The 20,916-nt window shown below is 49.8% G+C and overlaps 1 protein-coding gene across 3 annotated transcripts in view; it reads right to left on the reverse strand.

Annotated features, from left to right (window-relative positions):
- CYSTM1 (cysteine rich transmembrane module containing 1) overlaps window positions 1-10,666 on the reverse strand; it is a 30,897-nt gene extending 20,231 nt beyond the window's left edge. The window contains exons 1-2 of one of the 3 annotated variants that reach the window (XM_080400756.1): window positions 10,557-10,633; window positions 933-1,079 (exon numbers count right to left, since the gene is read on the reverse strand). The gene's annotated coding sequence lies outside the window, so the exon portion shown is untranslated. Of the gene's footprint in view, window positions 1-932; window positions 1,080-5,872; window positions 6,022-10,556 lie in introns of those variants that run through there. The other 2 variants (XM_080400755.1, XM_080400757.1) reach the window with 2 other exon arrangements.
- Between the last annotated feature and the right edge of the window lie 10,250 nt (window positions 10,667-20,916).

The following is a 20,916-nucleotide window of genomic DNA, read 5'->3' on the forward strand; positions in this document are numbered from 1 at the left end:
AACAGCAGGATTTATTTTTTTTTTGCATGGCCAGGCTAGCCAGACTGCTTAATTGCTCATTTTAAAAGACAAGCACAACATACATTTAACTTGCAGCTCTTTATAACTACTCTACTGCATTGCAACGCCTCTACCAAGTCTGTAGCAAGGAAATTCTCCCTTCAGAGAGCCAGTGAAAGGTAGGCAGCAAGCCCTACAACTCACTTCAATGCAACAAACTACAGAATCTGGACATAATGGATCACTAATGTTCATCAAACTCAGAAAACCATCCCAAAATAGCAGCCAAAAGCAAGTTCCAAGGGAAGAACAAGGCCAGAGTGAATGTGTGTGTGTACCTACACAGCACTGCCCGTGTCAGGGTAACCGTTTGGTGCTCCAGCCAGATAGGGCCAAGGCAACCAGCAGACACTTGTGAACTCCCTCACAAGTTTGTTAGGCCTCCCTGAGCTGGTGTACAGCTGCAGCGCCCAATTCTAGTGTGAGGAGATCCAAAGCTCTGCTGCATGCCTTGTGGAAAACTGCCTCCTGTCCCACTGGAGTGACTGCTGGAGGTAGGAAGCAATGGTCACCCTCCTGAATTTAGGGATTCACCAAACCAGGGAGGAAGAATGTGTGAGCCTCCTGTCCCAGGCCAAAGAGCCCCAGCCCACTGTCTGCTCCTCAGGCAGGAGCCAGCCTCTCCACCCAGCTCCCCCTTCTCTGAGCCCCTCCAGGTCTGCTCCAGGCTATAAGTTGGCATCCTAGATACCTATATGTGTGTGTATATATATATACATACACACAAGACATTCAAAGGCAGCAAAGCACAGATCATGTTTTCTGTTCATAAACCTTTTCTTAAGAACCCCCATGGCTCAGCTTGCTTTGGTGATCATTGCCAAGCTCCAAAGAGTCACATTCATTACTCTGGTTTTCCAAAGATCCCCTACCTAAGAGGATGGTCAGCTCAGCTCATCGTTTCCAGTGAAGTTCAGTGAAGTCCAGCCTTCCTTTCCATTCCTTGATATGCATCAGTTCTTTTACCTCCATTCAGTATCATTGCCATTTTAGTGCTGTTGCCATTTTAGTGTTTAGTGCTGTTAAAAGACGTTGGAATTCTTCAGCTGGCTGTGAACTCAGATTCAGGCAGTGGATAACAAACTCAGGGTCATCACACTGCTCCCTTGCCACAAGTACTTGTTCTGGGAATCCTGGGGGCCATCCTCCACTGTCAGAGCTGGTCATTCCCTTTCCTGTTCCCTTCGGTACTCAAGCAGGGAGACTGTCCACCATCCTGTGGCTGCCTAGTTTCTGTACAAGCACCCACCATGGGACCATACTAAAAGCCCTTTGAAAGCTGGTACAACTGCTGGTGGAACCACACAGGCAGAAAAACATCTCTACAGAAAGGTCTGAGATGGATGTCAGCTGTACAAGGCTGTACCTGGTAAAACTCACAAACCACCGAAAGAGTGTGGTAAGACGAGCACCTGGCTAAAATGAACAACTGTGTGGGATGAGTAAAGAAAACTGCACATCAGCAGCTCCACAGGAAAGTGAGAAACCAGAAGGGTTTAAAAATCCCAGTCTGACAGTGACTTGAGCAAACACCAAAATGGTGGCATAGGGAACAGGAAAGAAATACCAGTGCTTTTTGTCTAACAGCTCTGTGTTAGCCAGAGTCAAAACAGTTTCTGAAGAGGAAGCAGGTTGGGAGTGGAGCTAGTAACTGAGCTTTTGCCTGTTAATGCAGCAGGGGGACTGAGAAAACTGGAGAATCTACTAAAATCCAGACATGCCTAGGCAGAGATCACAGAAGAACAAGAGAACAGTGGAAAAGATGAAGAAAGAGACTAAGAAGGGCATATTCCACCCAGGCAAAAATTACTTTTCCCCTCAAAGTTGAGGGTAAAGTGACACAACTGAGATTAGGCAAGAAGACCGCATCCAGCAAGAACAGTTTCAGCAGCAAATGTATTGGAGATTTGAGGAATGTGAAGAGAAAACTCCTGAAGAATGTATCAATGCATTCAGCAAACCCAGGAGGTGGTTGTGGAAACTAGGACCCGCAGAGGTCCTAAGTACTACTACTAGGCAGCCCTCCCAGCTCCACCTCAGCTGGGAAGCTCAGCCTTCTCACAGCTGTCTTTGTCCCCAATTACACTCTCACAAAGAGTTTTTCCTTGTCCCCCACTTCCACTATCAGTTACTGCCATGCATAAACCCTTCCCCCTTTTTGAACTCTGTGACAATATTTAGATTTTCTTCATTCTCATGATCTCATACATGATTTTACATGCTTACTAGCCCTACCTACTCACCAGGGTATCTATTTGCAAGGCAGAGCTCTGAATCATTAAGCAAGTACTTTTCAGACATACTTGAGCTCCTAGTCAAATGTACTGGCAAGCTTTGCTGTGGGTTCTCACCCCAACTAGTGATTCCACGTAAGCTGCAACCAAGACCAACTCCTATGAGTTTGTATCAGGACTCATATCTGTGGGTTTCCCAATGAGCACCTCTCCAAGACAAAGCTCAAAAAAGCCAACGCATCAGTAAAGCCCTTTGTTTCACACGGCACTGCAGTAGGTCCATCAGGATGAGCCATTACAGCACTGCACAGTCCCACCCAATGCGAAACTTCATTTAGCAACCCAGCGAAGAGATTTCCTTGACTGTCACTAAGCATTTGCCCTATCTGTTGCTGGTTAACAACTGAGAAATTACTAGGCCACCTGAAGAGAATGACAAAACGTCTTCTTATGCCTCTCCCGTTCCTGCCTCACACCCTTGTCGTCGTTGTCCCCCCCCACCTTAGTACTTTTGCTACAAGGTAAGTTCATTAATATATCATTAGGTTTCCTTAAGCTATCTTCAAACTCCTTTGTTCCACACTGCTGAGCAAACACCATTTCCCCTACTCTAACAGAAAGATTTTATTTCTAAATAAGCAGCTTACCATACCTCCAAAGGCTGCACCGTCTCCCATAATGTATGCAAAAAGGAAATCACTGGAGTATACACACAACTTATCTTAGAGAACTGCAGAATGGTCAGGGTTGGAAGGGGCCTCTGGAGACCATCCAGTCCAACCCCCTGCTAAAGCAGGTTTGTCTAGAGCAGGTTGCAGACTTGTGCCCAGGCAGATTTTGAACGTCTGCAGAGAGGGAGACCCCACAGCCTCTCTGGGCACCCTGTTCCAGTGCCCCGTCACCTTCAAAGATGTTTTTCCTCACATTCTGATGGAACTTCCTGTGCTGCAGTTTGTGCCCGCTGCCCCTTGTCCTGTCACTGGGCACCACTGGAAAGAGCCTGGTCCCATCCTCTTGACACTTGCCCTTAAGATATTTGTAAACATTGATAAGGTCCCCTCTCTGTCTTCTCTTTTTTCATATGTATTCCCTATAGAAAATACATATGGCACTATATGTGCCTGTATATATATAGACACACACAGAGACATCAATACATAAGAACCACCAGGAAGTCCCTCTACATCTGTAACCTCTTTGAGTACGGCTTAGCAAAAGGGGCAAGTACAGACCTATGGTGCTTTGTATACACTACACTTTGTATTTAACCTGTCCATTTTGGCAATCAGTACATGTTAGAGAAACAAATTTAATTACTAAGCTTTGAAAATACCTACTTCTTTCTGACTGCTTTAAACTTACTGCCTCACACAGAACTAGTCAGTCACTGTTCCTGACCCTCCTCTTCCAGCACACTCTTGAATTTATGATGTTTTTTTCTTCAGGCAAACCTCCCGTGCTGAGGACTCTCTGCTTCTGCGAAGCCTGTTCTATTCCTTGGTCATTCTTGCCACCCATTGCTGTGCCTTTAATTTTACCATTTGTCTGAGAGGGAACAAGCAGGCTGCGTGAAGCTCTGCTGCACAGTGCTACTGCAGTCATCTGCTTTCTGTCCCTTTCCTAGCCCACTCCCAGGACAGGTCTTGCCTTACATCAAGCCAAAACAGAACTCAAGCTGTTCCAAGTACTAACTGTAACTACAAGACCTTCTGAGTGGGAATAGCTCATGTAGAGTGCTGCACATGTACAGCTAGGACCATCATCCTTCTCACACACACTGTTCACCGAAGTACCGAAACACAGTCTCTTCCACCATTTCACTGACCACGTATGACTCTTCCACAGGTCTCTGAAAACAGCCTTAAGTTTCAACCTGGGAAAGCCTCATCATCCGCAAGCTGATGCCCATTTACCTCTTTTTACAAATCTTTTTACATGATGGATTATGAAGCAAGTGAGATCTACCTTTATCCCATCTATGCTTAGGAATCACTGGGAAGGATCCCTCACCCCCACTCTGCCCCGAACTAGGGGAAAAAAAATAATTGGTAGCCTCATGTAGGTATGCCACCACCATCTTACTTCACAAAAGCAGCCCTGCAGAGCACAGCATGAGGGCCTGAACAGGTAGGCTTTTTGGTCAGAAGATAACATGATGCAGGAAAACAACCAAGGATAAGAGAACAAGGGAAATTTCGCACAATAGAAGGAACGCTCTTGAGGGGTTCCCAAACAAAGAGCCTTCACACCCTGCCAAGAAGACCCAGTTTCACCCTTTTCCTCTCCTTCAAAAAGCCACTTATAAGGCTCATGCTCTCAAGCATCTCTTCCGAGGTCAGCATAATTCTGGCCTTCAAAGTGACTGGAGACCAGTACGAATCTGCTTCTACCTGTTGGCACTGACAACACCTTGTTATCTTGGCAAAATTGAAAAGCGCATGCAGAGAACAACCACCTGCATTTTTCCACAGCAGGTGTTCACAGCTGCTAATCCACCTGCAAAAAAATACCAAGCCCTACAGACAGCTGCCTGCAAGTCAAATCTTTCAAATGCAATCTCCTATGCAAGAGAATCAATTAAAATAAAAAGCTGTGTATGTGAGGGGGAGATGACAATCTAATCTGGGTACTGAAACTGGGTTAAATACCTTCTGTTGCGTAGGGAACAGTGCAAGAAATAGTCCTCTGAAACAAACAGGGCATTAATAAACTAAAAAACCCAAAGCAGACTAGCGGTCTGGAACACCTAGACAATCTACACACACCCACACCCCAACCCCACCCCCAACAATTAACAGATTTTAGGAATTTAACAGCAAGAAGTTGTTTGCTTTAAGGACAGCTGAACAAGTACTACACCTCATACATTGCTCTGGTCAGGAGGAATCACATTTTGGGCATGTCAGATAGTGATTCAGCTGGCCTTTGTACAGATGGAGGGCATGGTGAGAGGCACAGATCCTGAGAAGGGCAACCAGGACACCCTGATGTAACCCACCCCTTCCAATGCCTGCAGCGCTAAGAAGCTGTTTTCCAATACAGAGCTCTAATGGAAAGTACATTTAACATCAACAATCCAGCTCCTGGCAACCAGCCTAGCATTTAAATTGCATTTCATATGAACAGTATCCAAATGAAAAAGAGCACAAGTGGCTTTTTAAGTGGCCCTGGTTCTGTGTTTCCCTCTTACTGGCTTCTTTGCAAATTCCATTCAGTGACTGCATGAAAGGTACATTAAGAATGAATTACAAGAGATTCCATTCTTGCTCAGCTCACTTCCAGGAAAAGCTTCCTCCCAGGTTTTCCCACCCACTTCACCAGAGTGGTCATCAACAACATCATCAACCCAGAGTAATGACTGAAAGGGAGCTGCACAAGATCTGCACCCATCTTTTATGATAAAAGCTGCTCAAAACTGGTTTACTTCCCCAAATGCAGGTCTAGGCAGAAGTGAAAAGCTCAGCTTTGTGCTGTCAAAGGAAAAGCTAGAAAACATTACTTCGTTCAAACCCATTTCCTTAAGGGGTGTCTGGGGCTACAGGATACTCCAGTCATTAGGAAGAGGTCCATTTCCTCACCTTTGTTCAAGAGCTGCCAAACCACAAAAAACTCAGCTGCTGTTATGAGTGGCTGAACCCACAACATCAGGCAGCTCCATCGAGTGAGCAGCACTGGTTTGGATGAACAAACATTTAACCTTCTGAGCTCCTGAGCCAGGTATTCACTCCTCCCAGTACCCTCCAGAGGTCTGAAGTCCACCAGCCTGTGCAAACGGAGAGCACACCTGAACATGCGAGGCTGACACTTGTGTCCCTACAAGCTGTCCCACCCCTCCAGTCCCATCATCTGTCCTGCCTTCTTGGCAAAACCATGATTGATATGCATGTTTCCAGGCAATTTTGGTTTCAAAACCCAGGGTTTTGATCAGCTGTAAAGGACCTGTAGTCACATTGACAGTATTTGCCTCAGATGCAATGTCCTTTGTAGGGCTTTGCAGTCACAGGATCCATTCTTGCCACTGTCTCCACAGGACTCTAACAATATAGCCTCACGCCCACACAGGTTTGAATGCTGGGATTTTCCTTCTGCAGACAAGCTTCAATGTCTCATCACTTGTTACGAATATACAAAACCTCTTCAGAAATACTACTCGCAACTTACTGCCTAGTTTTCCTGCTTGCAGTATGCTGTTCACTGTCCACCTACATGTTCTGCATGGCAGAAGAAAAGTATGAAGCTGAAACAGCTGTGTAGTTCCCACAATAAAAGTGTTAGTGAGAAAGAAATAATATTCAAATCCAACACTCTGCTACTGTTATTACATGAACTGCACCTTAAGGAGAAAAAAATTCACATTTTTCAGACATCTGCTGAAAGGTTTTAAGAACATGCGCTTTAACACCAGAGACTAACAACTACAATGCTGGCAAGTACCACAACACAGCCCCTCCACTGTTACAAGCCAACACGCTTGTTGCTGACACACCAGGTGACTGCCCCGTTACGAAGCGCTTGTGGCAAACAGAGCAAAAAACCAAAGCCCTTTTACACAGAAATCACTGCAGATATGGGCATTAACATCTTGATTTCAGGTTTTGAATGCTTTTGCATGTGCTGCTCTTGTTGAAGTATTTGTATGAAGTGCCACATTAGATATCTCCAGACATACATAAATATATTTTACTTTTAAGAGTATGCATCAAGACAGTTTCAAGATGCAAATACCAAAACAAAAAAAATCAATGAAACCGTCTGATTGTCAAGTTAAACTAGACCCTGCAAATAATAGTTAAAATAAAGAAGCTTTGTTGGTCCAACTGAGGACAGAATGTGAAACAAACAGTATGCATGGGAAGACAATTAATAAGCACAGATAATACATTCACATGTGTTATTCAGATGGTGTTCTGGCAGCATCCCAGCAATGAAACAGCAGTAATCTTTCACAATAACCTCCCCAGCTCTGATACACTAATGGATTTAGCGGAAGATACTACCCGGACTGCATGATGATTTTCTACTAATCTCAAGTGGGAAACCCACTGAAGGGCAGCATACAGCTTCTAAGACACAGTAAAGTCAGTGTATGCAGACAGAAATACATGCATTTTCTACAGCTAAGATCTCATTACTCAGATTTTTGTGACAGGCTGAAAAGCAGAATGAGACAACTTTTTTTCCTCATGTTTTCTCACTTCTGCTTTTCCACATCCTACATGCAGCTGTAACATGATGCTCTGCTGTAGGACATAGGCAAAAGTCCTCTTGGCTGCCTGTCACAGAGCACAAGCAAGTACCTCTGATACCAGTTGTAATGAAACCAAGAAAGCCTCTGCCTTACTCTGTCAGAGGCTGAAATACTATTACAGTTCAGGGCATTGCCCTCAATAGCTCGTAAGACCTCAACAATACATTGTAACGCTAGCGTGGAAATACATCTTTCTGATATGCAAGTGAAAGAAACAGCAGCTTTTGTTTAGTGGTGGCGGTGCCTGGTGTAAGGAATACAACAGATCAGAGGTTTCCAAATAGGTGCATTCCCCAAAGGCTCCCGGGACCCTGGTGGGCTGTGGGCAGACGGTACAGCACAGCTCCATCTCCAAGAAAGCAGTGCGGTGGCAAAGGCAGCAGGAATACACATGTAACCGGGTCCCGGCTGGGAAATGCTCCCTAGGATATGGCTGCGGAGGCCAGCACAGCATGGTGTGAGACCAAGCACTCCATCCCAAAGTCTGAAGAAGGCAACCTCTCCCGGGGTGAGCAGCCTCAGAAGCATCCAGGCTGCCTTGTGGGAAGTCAAGATGCAGCTGGCAGGATGCCAGACCTGGCAATACTGGCCATCCGTTTGAACGACTTGGGTTTCTTGCTATCTTCCCCTATTCCCAAAAATGACAGTGTGCTATTTTCTACTTATTGAGCCATATAGTTTCAGTTCAGAAACAGGAAGCTGAGAAAGACACAATACACAACTGAGACAGCAGAGAGTAGAAAACATCAATATTGAAGGCAGGCATTCAAACCCTGCTCATTCAAGTCTTCAACTCCCACTAGAAGTTTTCACCACCCCCATCTAAGCCTACAGCTTACAAGGAGATCACAAACAGGTAACAGGAGAAATGGAGACCTGTCTGTTGAAAATCCAGAGTTACACAAGCTTGCTCTGCCCTCCTAGAAAAAACTAAGTAACATATTAATCTGATCATGCACAGAACTACCCTGAAAACAGTTACCATAGCCACAGCCCTCTAGGTCACTCTCCAGCATCCCAGCAAAACGCTGAGTATGAACATCGCTGCTTATGCTTACAGCAACACCTGGTTTTTTGAGCAACAAGCCACTGCCAGTTTTAGATATGGACCTGGAGGGACACATGGCAGCAAAACACCAGCGCCCTCTCCTCTAACTGACACCAGGGTACCACCTTGCAGGGTCTGCTCAGCCCATGTCAGAGCCCCCCACCCTGTCAGAGCCACTCGTTTACAGCACATTCTCTTCAGCCTCTGCAGTGAGGACACCCACCAGCCTCTGCAGGTTATCAGTTACTGCTCTCAAACAGTTAGGGGAATGAAAAATCAGTATTTTAACAAAGACGGCCTCTATAGCACATGAGTAAGAGGCAGAGTGTAAGAGACTTAGTGCTGAAGAAGCTTCAGTACTTGGTAAAACACTATTCTGTCCAGTGCAGAGGATTATTATCCAACACACACGTCAATTCCCGACTACCCTGAAAAAGCACTGAAATACGATCACCAAAGCGTCAAAATGACAAAAGTCTCAGCATTTTCTGGCTCCATCTCATTCTATCTGATACAGTAATAGTATTCTTATCAATCTATTTTTCTAGGAAGAGTCCATCTTTTTATTAAAGCAACTGATGCAGTTGAAAGAAAAACACCCATTTTCTGGCACAGAAGCACTTCCCGCACCTTATCTCTTGTCACTACATTTACCACAGCACAAAGGAGGAGGCACCTCTCTTTACAGTCATTTTAACTCACCCACACTTACTACCTTACCGAAACTTACTCTCTTTGGACAGTCAGGTTGAACCTACTCAGACAGATCTCACAGTAAAGGTGAAAGCACCAAAAGCAAAAAGCACTTTTATTCCCTGCACACACTCCCACCCCCCCTGCCCCCCCCCACCCCCCTCCCCACCCTTCAGACAGAGCTAAACACGAGTCTGGGATGACTGGGACAAATCTTGCAGCTGCCCTGGACTGAGAGGGTGTTATCAGAAGGGTCTACCAGTTCCCTGTGGGAGAGGAAAGGAGGCAAGTGCTCTCCTTATTCTCCTATTTCACCATGACATTTAATTCACCATGACATTTAATTATCCAAATGAGGTCTCCAACAGCTACAGGAACAGGAAATATAAATCCAGGACAATCACAATGGCTTTTAAACACGCAATGCAGTGTTATAATTTTTACTCAGAGAGTGCTAGCATACCTCTTGCTCTACACTAAATAAGCCCATTAGTATTAAACAAGCCCTTCTGCTCTCAGCACAGAAGCCTTCCTCTTCTCCCCCCATACTGCATAAACAACTGCAGCCCGGCAGCACTGATCTTTCTCTCTGATGCATGGGGCTAGACTGTAAAGCCCCACAGCACCTCACAGGCACCTTGCTCCACACAATGAAAGCCTGAAAGAGGTTACAGCGACTTTCTGATAACAAACGCATCGTTAGAGCTAGCAGACCGGGAGAGCCACCCCAAGGCCAGCAGCACCACGGCCCAGGCCTGACTGGGGCACTTCAGTGGCAACCCACTCCCCCACGCCACAGCATCTACCCGGGCCGATGCCTCGGGGACCCCTGCCACCAGGGCAGCCACCACACAGCGGTGGGACAGCTCCCCTTCTTCACTCCGAGATGTCCTCCTCCTCGTCCTCCTCAGAACAGCAACCCGGACCAGCACGCTCCCCGTAACAAGAGCCCCACGCCCATGCCCCAGTCCCTCTGCCCCCAGCTCCCGGGCTCCCTCCCACCCGCACGGGGCCCTCCGCGATCACCAGCCCTCACCGCACAGCAGGGGCAGCCCCGACACACGCTGGGGCACGGGCTGCTGCTGGCCCCACACCAGCTCCCACAGCCCCTCCGCACGCCCCCGGGGGGGCTGCCACCCCCGCACCCAGCCCCTCACGCACCCCCGCAGGGCTTCCAGCCCCACACCCGGCTCTGCCGGCCCCTCAAGGCCGCCCCCCACGCAGGAACGCTCCCCCTTCAGGGACGCCCACCCCCACGGACACCCCCCGGTACCGCAGGCACTGCCCGCCGCCCGTCGCCGCCGCCGCCTGCTGCTGCGCACTGCGCGGCGCGTGGTGACGTCAGACAGCGGGGGCGGGGCCCGGCACGGAGGGAGGGGAACGAGGAGGGGGCGGGCACGTCACGAGCCGCGGGCCCCCCTCGGGGGGCGTGGCCAGGCGGGGTAGGGGGTGTGGCCCGGCACCGCCGCCCTCACCCGCCCGGCCGCAGGCACGCCGTGAGCCGCGTGCGGTGGGAGCCCGCCCGGCCGGGGACCGCAGACCCTCCGCGGGCCCGTTCGCGGGGGGCACGCGGGGCGGGCTCGTGGGTCTGCGGGGCGCCCCGTCGCCTCCCGTTGGCCCCGGGAAGGCCGGAGGGGCAGGCTTGCCCCCGCCCCGGGGCCGGAAAGGCTCTGCTCGCTCGCGCTGCCCGGACGAGACGGGTGCGGGGTGCAGGTCGGAGTGTCGCTTTACCCGCGCCCCGCACGTGACCTATGGCTCGGTGGTGGCCGCTGGCTGCGGCGCTGTTGTCGCCACCGGCCGAGTGACGTCAGTGCCCGGCAGGCGCGCCAGAGCTGGGGCTGCGGCCGGGGATGGCGGTGGTCTGCGGGGAGCCGAGGGGCTGATCCTGCTCCTGTGCTGCCATGCCTGCCCAAATCGCCTTCTGTTTCCCCCTTCCTGGTTAGTAGATCTAATCAGGCTAGTGTGACACAGGGTCGTTGATGAGGCTCAGCCAGGAAGAAATTATTCAGTTATGTGACATGCTGTACTCTTGGGCAAGAGAAAAACATGGTACACAGCTACTGCTGCTCTGCGTGGAGGACCCAGTGCCCTAAGAGCATTGGGAATGAAACCTGGCTGGCAGGAGGTGTAGGAGACATCAGAGAGCCCTTCCCAGGCTGCTCTGGCACAGCCTGTGGACCCGCAGTCACAGGGCATGAATCACTAACCCACCCTTCCCCAGTCACACTGCCCTCCTCACGCCTGGCAGAGCCCCCCAGGAGGCAGCTTAGGTTGCAAAAACTAATGGAACAAAACAAAAAACCACTATGGATCATTTTGTGCCACACCAGTGAGTCCAACAGACTCATGCAAAGGGTGTAAGGAACAGGAGAGCTGGTGCAGAGAGGCTGAGGGAAGTGCTGCACATGTGGGTACAAGGAGGGGCTGCAGCTCCACTGCCCGAGGAAGCTGCACACCGGTTCCCTCACAGGCAGTTTTCTTTGCCCTGTGATATTATTTACATATGCATTTGTAAATGATACTGCCTGGTCAGGTACCTTGCAGCAGACACAACATGCATTGTTCCGCTAAACTTGTCTTGGTCCTTTACTCCAGTGCCAGTGGGCACATGCTGTTTTCTTGTTAACCATTAGCCGAGAAAGCAGCTTGAAAAACATGGCTTAGCTTTGTTAAAATCTTAAAATGACTCTTGATGCTTAAATCTCCTTATTACCCAGTTTGCATGTACTTCAAATATTAATGCAATCCAGGCTTTATCGCTCTTATCACACTTCCAACAGAAATTATATATTAATTTCTGGGTGCAGTTGTCTTTTCTGTACCCTGGAAATGAGGCTGTGATGTAACACCGTACAATAAATTGTGATTTAGCTCCTACAAAGAGAAGCCAAGGCAGCTCTCCACCAGGATGAGAAGAGGTGTATCTCCCACTCAGCCAGGACATGTGGAGGGCACGTTCACCCAGTTTCCCTCAGGTGTGTTAGCACATCCCAGAAGTTAGCTGAAAGGTCATGGGAGCATCCTGGAGGTGTTACAAATTTAGAACTAATGGGTTCACATGGGGTCCCACACAGGTTTCAGAATGCACTTGCCTGTGAGTGTGATGGGGCCAGTATTGAGTTGCCACCAAGGGCAAGAAACTCCTGAGATACACTAATGTGATCATTTGAAAACGTCGTCTGAGATGCTGGAAGACAGACTGGCTTTTGCACGTACGAAACCAGTCCCCTTTGCACCTTTCTTTTACCAGTGATTTTCTCCCTTGCTTCCTCCTGTTCCCTAATATGACTTAACATTATTAGCAAACATGGGAAAGGAGGTGTAAATCCTGTTTACTGGGAAACCTGTGCTGCCTGGAAACTCTGGTTTAGCAACATTTATCTCCCCTAACCCTCCACATGCCTGGCAAATTCAGTGGCTCTGTAATCACAGCCTTTGTCTTTGGTGTTTACTTTTCTTCACTCTGATTGCCTGAAAGATACAAGCCGGAGGGAAGGACTTGACCTTGCAGAGGACAAATGCAGAAGCTGGACCTACACAGCACGGTCAAGATGTGGAGAAGAGCTGAACTGTAAGGGGAAGAGTAGAGTGCAAGACCATTGCCTAGGAGGCTTGCCACAGTTGCTTCCTCCATTCTTGCCTTCTTTCACACGTCTTTCAACACAGTCATTTGGTTAAACCTGTTGCAAAAGCCTTGTGAAACACCCCACTGTCATGTAAGACTACAGGTTGCAGGCAGGGCAGCTTTGCTAGCTATTGGTTTTGTCAGAGGTGTCTGTGGGTCAGAAGGGATCATGAAGGAGGCATCCTCGTCCTTTTCTCTGTGGCAGTGCCAGCTGCAGAGATCCTGGTCCATCCCCACACTCCCACCAGCCTGCGTGTTTGTTCCTACCACATGCCAGTGCCTCTGCACAAAAATACCTTTTAGGACCTTGTGGGCAGATCCAGGATTGAATAGAATACCTCAAAGTGAAAATGCTGCCTGGGAGGATAAAGTCAGTGGATCTGCCTTGATCCCAAGGCCTGCCTGGATCCAAGGTCTTTCTTACCCATCACCTGTACTATCAGGAAATTTTTCTGACTTGCTTGATGAAAATTAGCAGTTTAAAAGTTAAGGTCCATACTTTCTTATAGGGACACAGATGGCTTTAGAAGAAGGTATTTGTCTGCCCTGCCAGGGGCTGTGCCTGGGTGTTTGATCCAAATCAAATGGGCGCTGATGGAACTGGAATTGGATGGGGCTGGTCCTCCTCGTGGCAAACCATGGTCCTTTGAGCAGAGAAGCAGCAGCAAGCCAGGCTGCAAAACCCACATGTGAAGTGGGTCGCTTCCTTGCTGGCTGGTCCAGCCTGAGTCACACCCTCCTGGCGTGATGCTGTTGAACAGATACCATGTCCCTTCATGTCTTGCCAGCCTCATCTGGGTGAATCTAAGACGTGTACTCTAAAAACTGGCTCTGTGACAGATGTAGTGTTTGTTCATCCCTCCTTCCTCAGGATGGGTCCTGGTGGGCCTTCCCACTGACTTACAAAACCTTCCAGCTGCTCCTTGCCTCAGTTGCCCTGTCTGGTGGTGAAATGGAGTCTTACTGGCAGCATCTCCCTCTTTTTGAGGCTTGGGATGTGTCTCACAATACATGAATGCTCCCTGCGCTCCTATGTGGCTGGTAGATCGTTTTACTGTACCTCAGTTTTTCTAGCTGCAAGAAAAGGCAGGCTGAAACGCAGGCTACCCCCAAAAGTGTGGATTTCAATTCAGCGTCGTTTGTAAATGAGGTGAAGAAACTCAAGGCTGGGTGCTGTTCAAAGGACAACATCATTTGTACAGGAGAAAGCATGCAGCAGAGCCACAGGATTAAGTTCAAGAGGCAGATGTAATCACTTCGCTCCCCAGCTGGTGCGCTCCCAAGGGCTGTCAGGTGGGGGTCGGCGGGAGGTCAGGCAGGCAAGGGGATGGTTTAGTCCACTGCTCCTACAGCCATCAGAGCTGAGGGAGCTGATAAGGAAATACCTGTTACCTTCTTGATTGAGAGCTCTGCAGCAACTGAGGCAGGGTACATTTCCATTCTGTTGACTCTGCTCCAGAGGTGTTAAGCCACAGGAAACCAAGACAGCAGCAGCAATAAACCAAAGGTAATACATCATTCCTGGGCCAGCCTGACTGTGATTCAGCAGAGGAGGTAATAGAGGCTTGGCAGAGCAAGTGCGGGCTGCGGAAATCTTACCTTCGTTTAGGCCACAGGGCCCCTGTGTGGTTTTCTCCAGGAGCCCTGAGCAATGCTGGGGAGCCCTGCCAGCTGCCTAGGACTGCAGAGAGGCATGGAGAGCAACAGCACTGCAAGCATTTCATGCAAAGGAGTGGGGAGGGAGGCATGGGAATGGTCTGAATGATCTTCATAGAGCCAGAGCAGCTCTCAGCCAGACAAATAGGGGAATTCAGCTGTGGATGCAGGATTTGCAGACCTGTCATAATTGGAGCACCTAGTGCCCACGATGTTGATGCTCTGCAGAACATACTGCCTGCGAGGAGGCCAGGCAGCCAATGCCGTAATGCCTGTAGAGGGCACTTGTCCCTGAGAGGTGCTATTTTAAGAGGGGCTTCACAGATTGATAGCCTATTCTTGCCACAGTCCAGGCTCTTGTGGCAGGGTTATGTGGATCTAGCCCTCTAAAGGACCAGGATTGTAGCTCTGATCAGGATCCTGTTTCACTGCTCTGATGCTGGCCCCTGCAGAGCTGCAGGCAAAGGCCTGGTGTTTTGAGGACGTTAGGGCAGACCAGCACTGCTCTTACTATAAACAGGATCTGCTTGGCTGAACTGGTGCAAAAAACTTCAAAACAGCCATAAGTCAGCCTCAGAGCAACCCCAGCTGGGTCTGGACCCCCGGGCAGACCTTTGCTGCCTCCTGGCACTGTAAGAGTGAGGAGCATGGGCTGGATATGACCCGCTCTCTGCTTCAGAGAGACCTACTTGCATGGCCAGGAGGCTGTGGCAGTTCTTGGGGTGGCCTGGATAGGTCAACTGCTGTCACTGCAAAGAGTGTGGTGTCTGCAGAGGATGGCATGTGGACACAATACTCCAAACCCAGGCAAGTCTGGGGAGGGGAGGTGGTGCAGGAGACTTCAGTGTGGGTTTTACCAGGGTCCTGCATGATAGCTGGAAAGGGGGAAGAGATGAGATTTCAGAGGAGGAATTAATCTTGATGGTTGCAGTCTCATGCTGTTAGTAGGCAAATCAACACCCTTCAGAGCAGACCAGCTGCAGGTACGCTGTGGTATCCAGGAGCCCTTGGCTCCTGGAAGGCAGACAGAAGAGCATTAGAGAGAAGGCAGTAACATTGGTGCTCTCATAACAGTGCCCTGTGGTTCCTACAAAGCATTTTATCCCAAGAATGCTGAGTGCTTTGCAAGATCCTAATTAATTAAGCCTCAGAACAGTACCATGCAAGACAGAAATACCAGTCCTAAAATTCATCTGTCTGGGGTGGCCCACAGTGGTGTGACCCAATGGGCAGGGCAAAAAAGGAAAAATTGTCCTAAGCTCCCCAGCTCAACACGCTGGGGGACTCAGTAAATGTTGAGCTGGGATTTCCCTAGGACACCCCCAGTTCTACAGGGACATTTGGTGGGATAGTCAACCGTCACCAGGGTAGGAGGCTGCATCTCAGCCACAGTCCTCTCCGGACTTTGATTTTCTCCAGTCTTTCTCTATTAGTAGTTGGAATGATCATGTTTTTTGGCCTTGGTCCTGGAAGAACTTGGCATGACACATACCTAGAGAACAGACCTCCTCTGTCCAAGGGCTCTAACGTTGCATGTGTGAGTTGCTTTGAGCCCTGTGACCAGCGTTGGAAGCTCCCTGTGCTTCTAACAAAGGGGTTTTGACTCGAGCGATACCAAACTTCACAGGCCACCCACGTGATCCGCCTACAGTCCTTCTGCCAGCACTGCCCTGTGGCCAGCCCTGACCCACAGGACCTGCTGAAATCAGACCTTTGCAGAATTGTACCCTGGCTACTAGCAGGGCCCTTCCCTTGCACTTGTGGATCTCATTTGCACACTGGAACAACATGTAGGTGCCACCCTCTATTAATAAAGGGCTATACCAGCCCCTGTTCGCTCAGCTCCCCCATTGCTGTGGACCGACCTTACTTCTAGATGCCTCAACAGCAATTTAGCAGCTTGAGAGCACAACAAAAGCCCATGTCTCTCTTTGTGGGTGTTCTGGTTTGTTTCCAGCATTGGCTTTCCACCTCCCAGAAGCAGGACCCAGGTCATTTTAGCCTTGTCTGTGCTGGAGAGACATGGCATGGCAACTTCTGCACAGGAACTCCACTTTTCTGGTGTGAAAAGTATCACTGCTATGTTGCCATGCAGTTCAGCCCAGGAAAACCTCCTGCTACTTAAGATGCTGGCACAGAAAGGGAACGGAGGGAGGGAGATGAAGAATTAAATCACTGGGGAAAATCCCAGGTGTAGAAAAGGCTCCATCTGAACGATCTTCACTGCCAGCCTGTTTAGGTGTGGAGGATCTGGCTTGGGCTCTGGGAGACTGTGACAGAGGGATCAGCTGCTCCTCGAGTGGCTAACACTTCATTGAGGCCCGCTGCATAGCTTGGGTGCCTGGACTTTCCAAAAGAGCAGGTTGGGAAGGGACTTCTTTTCTCCATCAACTGTGGGAGTCCCTCTCCCTGCTCGTAGCTACCCCGCGATGGAACCCTGTGGTTTCCAGGCCTTTTAGGGCACCCAGTTCACACTTCTGACTCAAGACTGGGAGGTTCCCTGCAGAAAGCCTCGGTTGTGCAGCTCTGTTCGCTGTTCTTACACCTGCATTCTCTCTGCTGTGATGCTTTGTCCTTCACAGGGCCTGTCCTGTGTTGTAGAGCTCCTTCTCTCACCTGGATTAATGGGATGACTCTTGAGTCCTTGAACCTGTGCAAGGAGAGAGGGACCATCAGCTAAAGCCAAGAGCAGCAGCAAAGACCTCTGCTTTATGCTGAAGGACTGTCACCAGCAGCAAAGGGGACTGGGGTGATGGTTTGTACGAAAGTCCCTGCAAGGTGCCTGCTGGAGTTTGGTTAGTGGAGACAGGGTGAAAATTTTCCTCCTCAGGTTGCAGGAGACTTTCCAGGTGTTGGGGTCATGGTCACAGGCACCAATGGACTGGCATAGCCAGGCTGATGTGGCTCCAGGGTCCCCAAACCTGGCTAGAGCGCCGCTCACTACCTTGCTCAGCAAGCCAAGGCCTGCAGTGCATTTGAGTAGATTTTGGAACCTGTGGACTGCCCTTCCAGGGGGATTAATGCAGATTTGTGTTTGCTGGGAGCTCTGGAGGCATCTCCTAATGGGGTTCTGACACTAAAACATCATCACAAAGAAAGCAAACCATGGCTTCTCTGTTGTGGGACATGTGTAAGCCCTTGGGCCTGTCCAGAGGCCTGTTTGTGATGTCCTGGAGCCCCAACCCAAGCCCAGCTTTGGTTAAGCCTTTTGGTTGGGGTTTATCAGGTTGACCAGGTCTGCACTGCCATGGGGAAGCTTGGAGAGGGCTGCAGGGCTGGGTAGGTCAGGTCTCAGCTGCTCCATGCCTCTTGTGAGCTCCCTGCCCTGTCAGGTGTGCTGACAGCTGCAGTGGTGCAGGTGTCTTAGCATGGATGAGGCTGAACAACTTTTGCAAGAGGTGCTGGGGCCACTGGCATCACTCAGCTCAATGCACAGCCTTGCAGCTGCCACTGGTAGCACTGCTGTGTTGTACTGGGCTCCCCTGCCAGATGTTCAAGCCTTCGCATCTGCTGCTTGAGCCCTGTGGCTCCACAGCCAGGCTGGCTCTGGTGTTTGAACTTCTGAAGAAGGAGTTTAGATCTGCAGTCCTCACAGCATCGTGCAGCCCCAGAACCCCTCCCTGCCCCTGGCTGCCTGAGAAACCTTTTGCCACTGTCGGGACAGGTGTGTCTTGGCAGAGGGCTGGGGGCCCCGGGGGAGGTGGTGGGGGTGGTGGGGTGGTGGTGGTGAGGGTGGGAAGGGGGAAAGCTTATTCTGCATTGCGATGCACTGGCACCCTCTAATGACACGGTTATGTATATTCAGTGGATGCATGGGTCCCTAGCTGCAGTCCTTTCTACTGTGCTGGCACTGACTAGTGAGCTGCTCACAGGTATTCTGGAGGCTTCAGTGGGGCAGGGTGATAAGCTGGCTTCCCCCTTCTTCTGCCCTGCTGTGCTCTGAAGCCTCAGCTCCCTGTGCTGCAGTTTTTCAGGGTATAAACAGGGACCATGTGAGGCAACAGGGGGGGTTGTGTTTGTGCAATGCTGCTGCCAGGTGTGCTGTGAGCAAGGAGTCTGTTCTCTTTCAGCCCCAGGAGCAAAGCCAGCTGTGGTTGCCCCTGCACCACTGGAACAGGAGAGCTGGTGAGCCTCCTGCCAGGTCGTGTAACCCCAAGTTTTGGCCATGCTGCCCAAGCTAGCTCAGGAAGCCCCTTTGCTCCGACTTGTCCTGCCCCAGAGACACCAGGAGAGCTTGCCAGCTTGGTTCCCACAGGCTCCAATCTCTCCTTCCCAGCCGACTTTGGGACAAAGCCAGAGTGTGTGGCTGAAATGGGATGGCGCAACTTCATCCCAAACCATGCTGAACCTAATGAGAAACTGAATTGCACAATAACCACAGTATTTTTCTGCTTGGTAACATTGTGCTTTGGCCAATGGTCTGGGTGGCCAGCACAGGCTTCAGAAACACACAGCAGGGCACTGTGTCCTGCACGTCAGATTAGGGGAAGGCTGGGCTCCTCTGCCAGCTGCTCCAGCCCTGCTGAGCCCCTAAAGCACAGCTATGAAAGCCCTGTGGGGTTAACTTCACAGTAGCAGAGTCTGGCCTTGCTCAGCAAGATTGGTTCTCTTATGCTCAGCAAGGTGCCAAAACCCAATGACAGAACCTGCCACAATGGCAGGCAGCAGCTCTTTTGGGACAGGGTGGACAAATACAGCCAGCTCTCCCCTGGATGTTGCGTTAGGCTGACAAAAGGCTTTGGTGCCCTGGATGTGTGTTTGGACACTTGGACGTCTGGACATGATGTTTGGTCTTGTCTTAGTGCTGTCCTGCCAGTCTCATGGCCAAAGTCAGCATCTTTCTACCTCCCTCCACTGGGAGAGAGGGAGAGGAGCTGGGGAATGGTTCTGGCAAACCCAGGATTGTGCATCCCTGTACAAACAGGCCAACAAGACTCGAACAGTGAATTGACAGCACGAGCAGGGCCAGGGCCAAGTGCTCCAAGGGATGCCTTTACCTCCTGTGTCTGAGACATAGGCAGCAGAGTGCAGGGGAGCAAGCTCCAGTGCATGTCTCAGTGCATCCCTCCAACAGCTCCTGTGCAGGCTGACCAGCTCTATTGTCCTCCCAGGAAACGTCCCCAGAAACCTCTCCCTGCAGGCGTGGGTGGTTGTGGTTGGGGAAGACTGTGGGGACTCTATAAAAAACAGGACTATAGAGACAGGACGAGATAGGAATGGAATGGGTATGAGTATGGGTTTAGATTGCATTTTTAGATTGGATATTAGGAAAAATTTATTCACAGAAAGGGTGGTCAGGCTGCTCAGGGAGGTGGAGGAATCATCATCTCTGGAGGTATTTAAAAATGCGTAGATGTGGTGCTTGGGGACATGATGTAGTGATGGACTTGGCAGTGCTGGGCTAACGGTTGCACTTGGTGATCTCAAAGGTCTTTTCCAACCTAAATGAGTCTGTGATTCTATATAGATGGGGAGTAGGATAAAGATAAGGGGAAAGGGAAGGGGCTGGGATAGAGGTGAGGAGGGGAAGGAGTAGGATAGGAGGGGAAAGAATGGGGCTAAGATAGAAATGGGGTGAGGAAGGGGATGGGAAAGAGTCAGCTCTTGTTCAGAGAAGCACATGTTCAGACGGCAGCTCACACTGGTTCAGCCACATTGGACTCAAGCAGCCTTGGAAAGCACGAATGCCTTTCACTTCTGTTGTTATCCCAAGGGGCTGCGCTGCTCAGCCAGCCAAATGTACCAGCAGGTTTTTATTTCACATTTATTTTCCTAATGGCTTGGGTGGCCTGAAAACTTGAGCAGTGAATTGTGACTGCTCAAGATTGGGTCAAAATGCACACAATGGATGCACACTGCAGTGTGGCACCAGGGATGAGTCACTGAAATTGCAACTAGGAAAGAAAATAACAGTGGGTTTACAAGATTCTTTCCAGGAGCATTGCATCTCTCCTGAATCTCAATGATGTTCTGGACTGGTTTGTGAGACATTACCTCATGTCAAAAAATACGTAGAAATGGAAGAAGCAGTAGCTGATATTAAAGAATGTAACAATTAAGGGACGAAGAAAAAACCCCATTGATTTGTACAGTGACAGCATAGGTGCTTTGGAAGGGACATATGGGGGTGAGCAGAGGAAACCATAGCAAAACCCAGAGATGCGGGACACTGGTGTTGTGCCCTGACATGGAGTCCAAGGTGATGCAGGTAACCTGGGCAGAAAGGGCACACAGGGAAAGAGTCCCCTGAGTATTCTCTCCTCAGCTGTCCAACTCTCAGCATCTTGCTGGAGAGAACCAGTGCAGAGCACAACAACCAAGGAATATGCATCACCCATGGATTGCAGCGTGG

The sequence above is a fragment of the Falco punctatus genome, assembly GCF_963210335.1.
Source record: "Falco punctatus genome assembly, chromosome: 8".
Taxonomy (NCBI): domain Eukaryota; kingdom Metazoa; phylum Chordata; class Aves; order Falconiformes; family Falconidae; genus Falco; species Falco punctatus.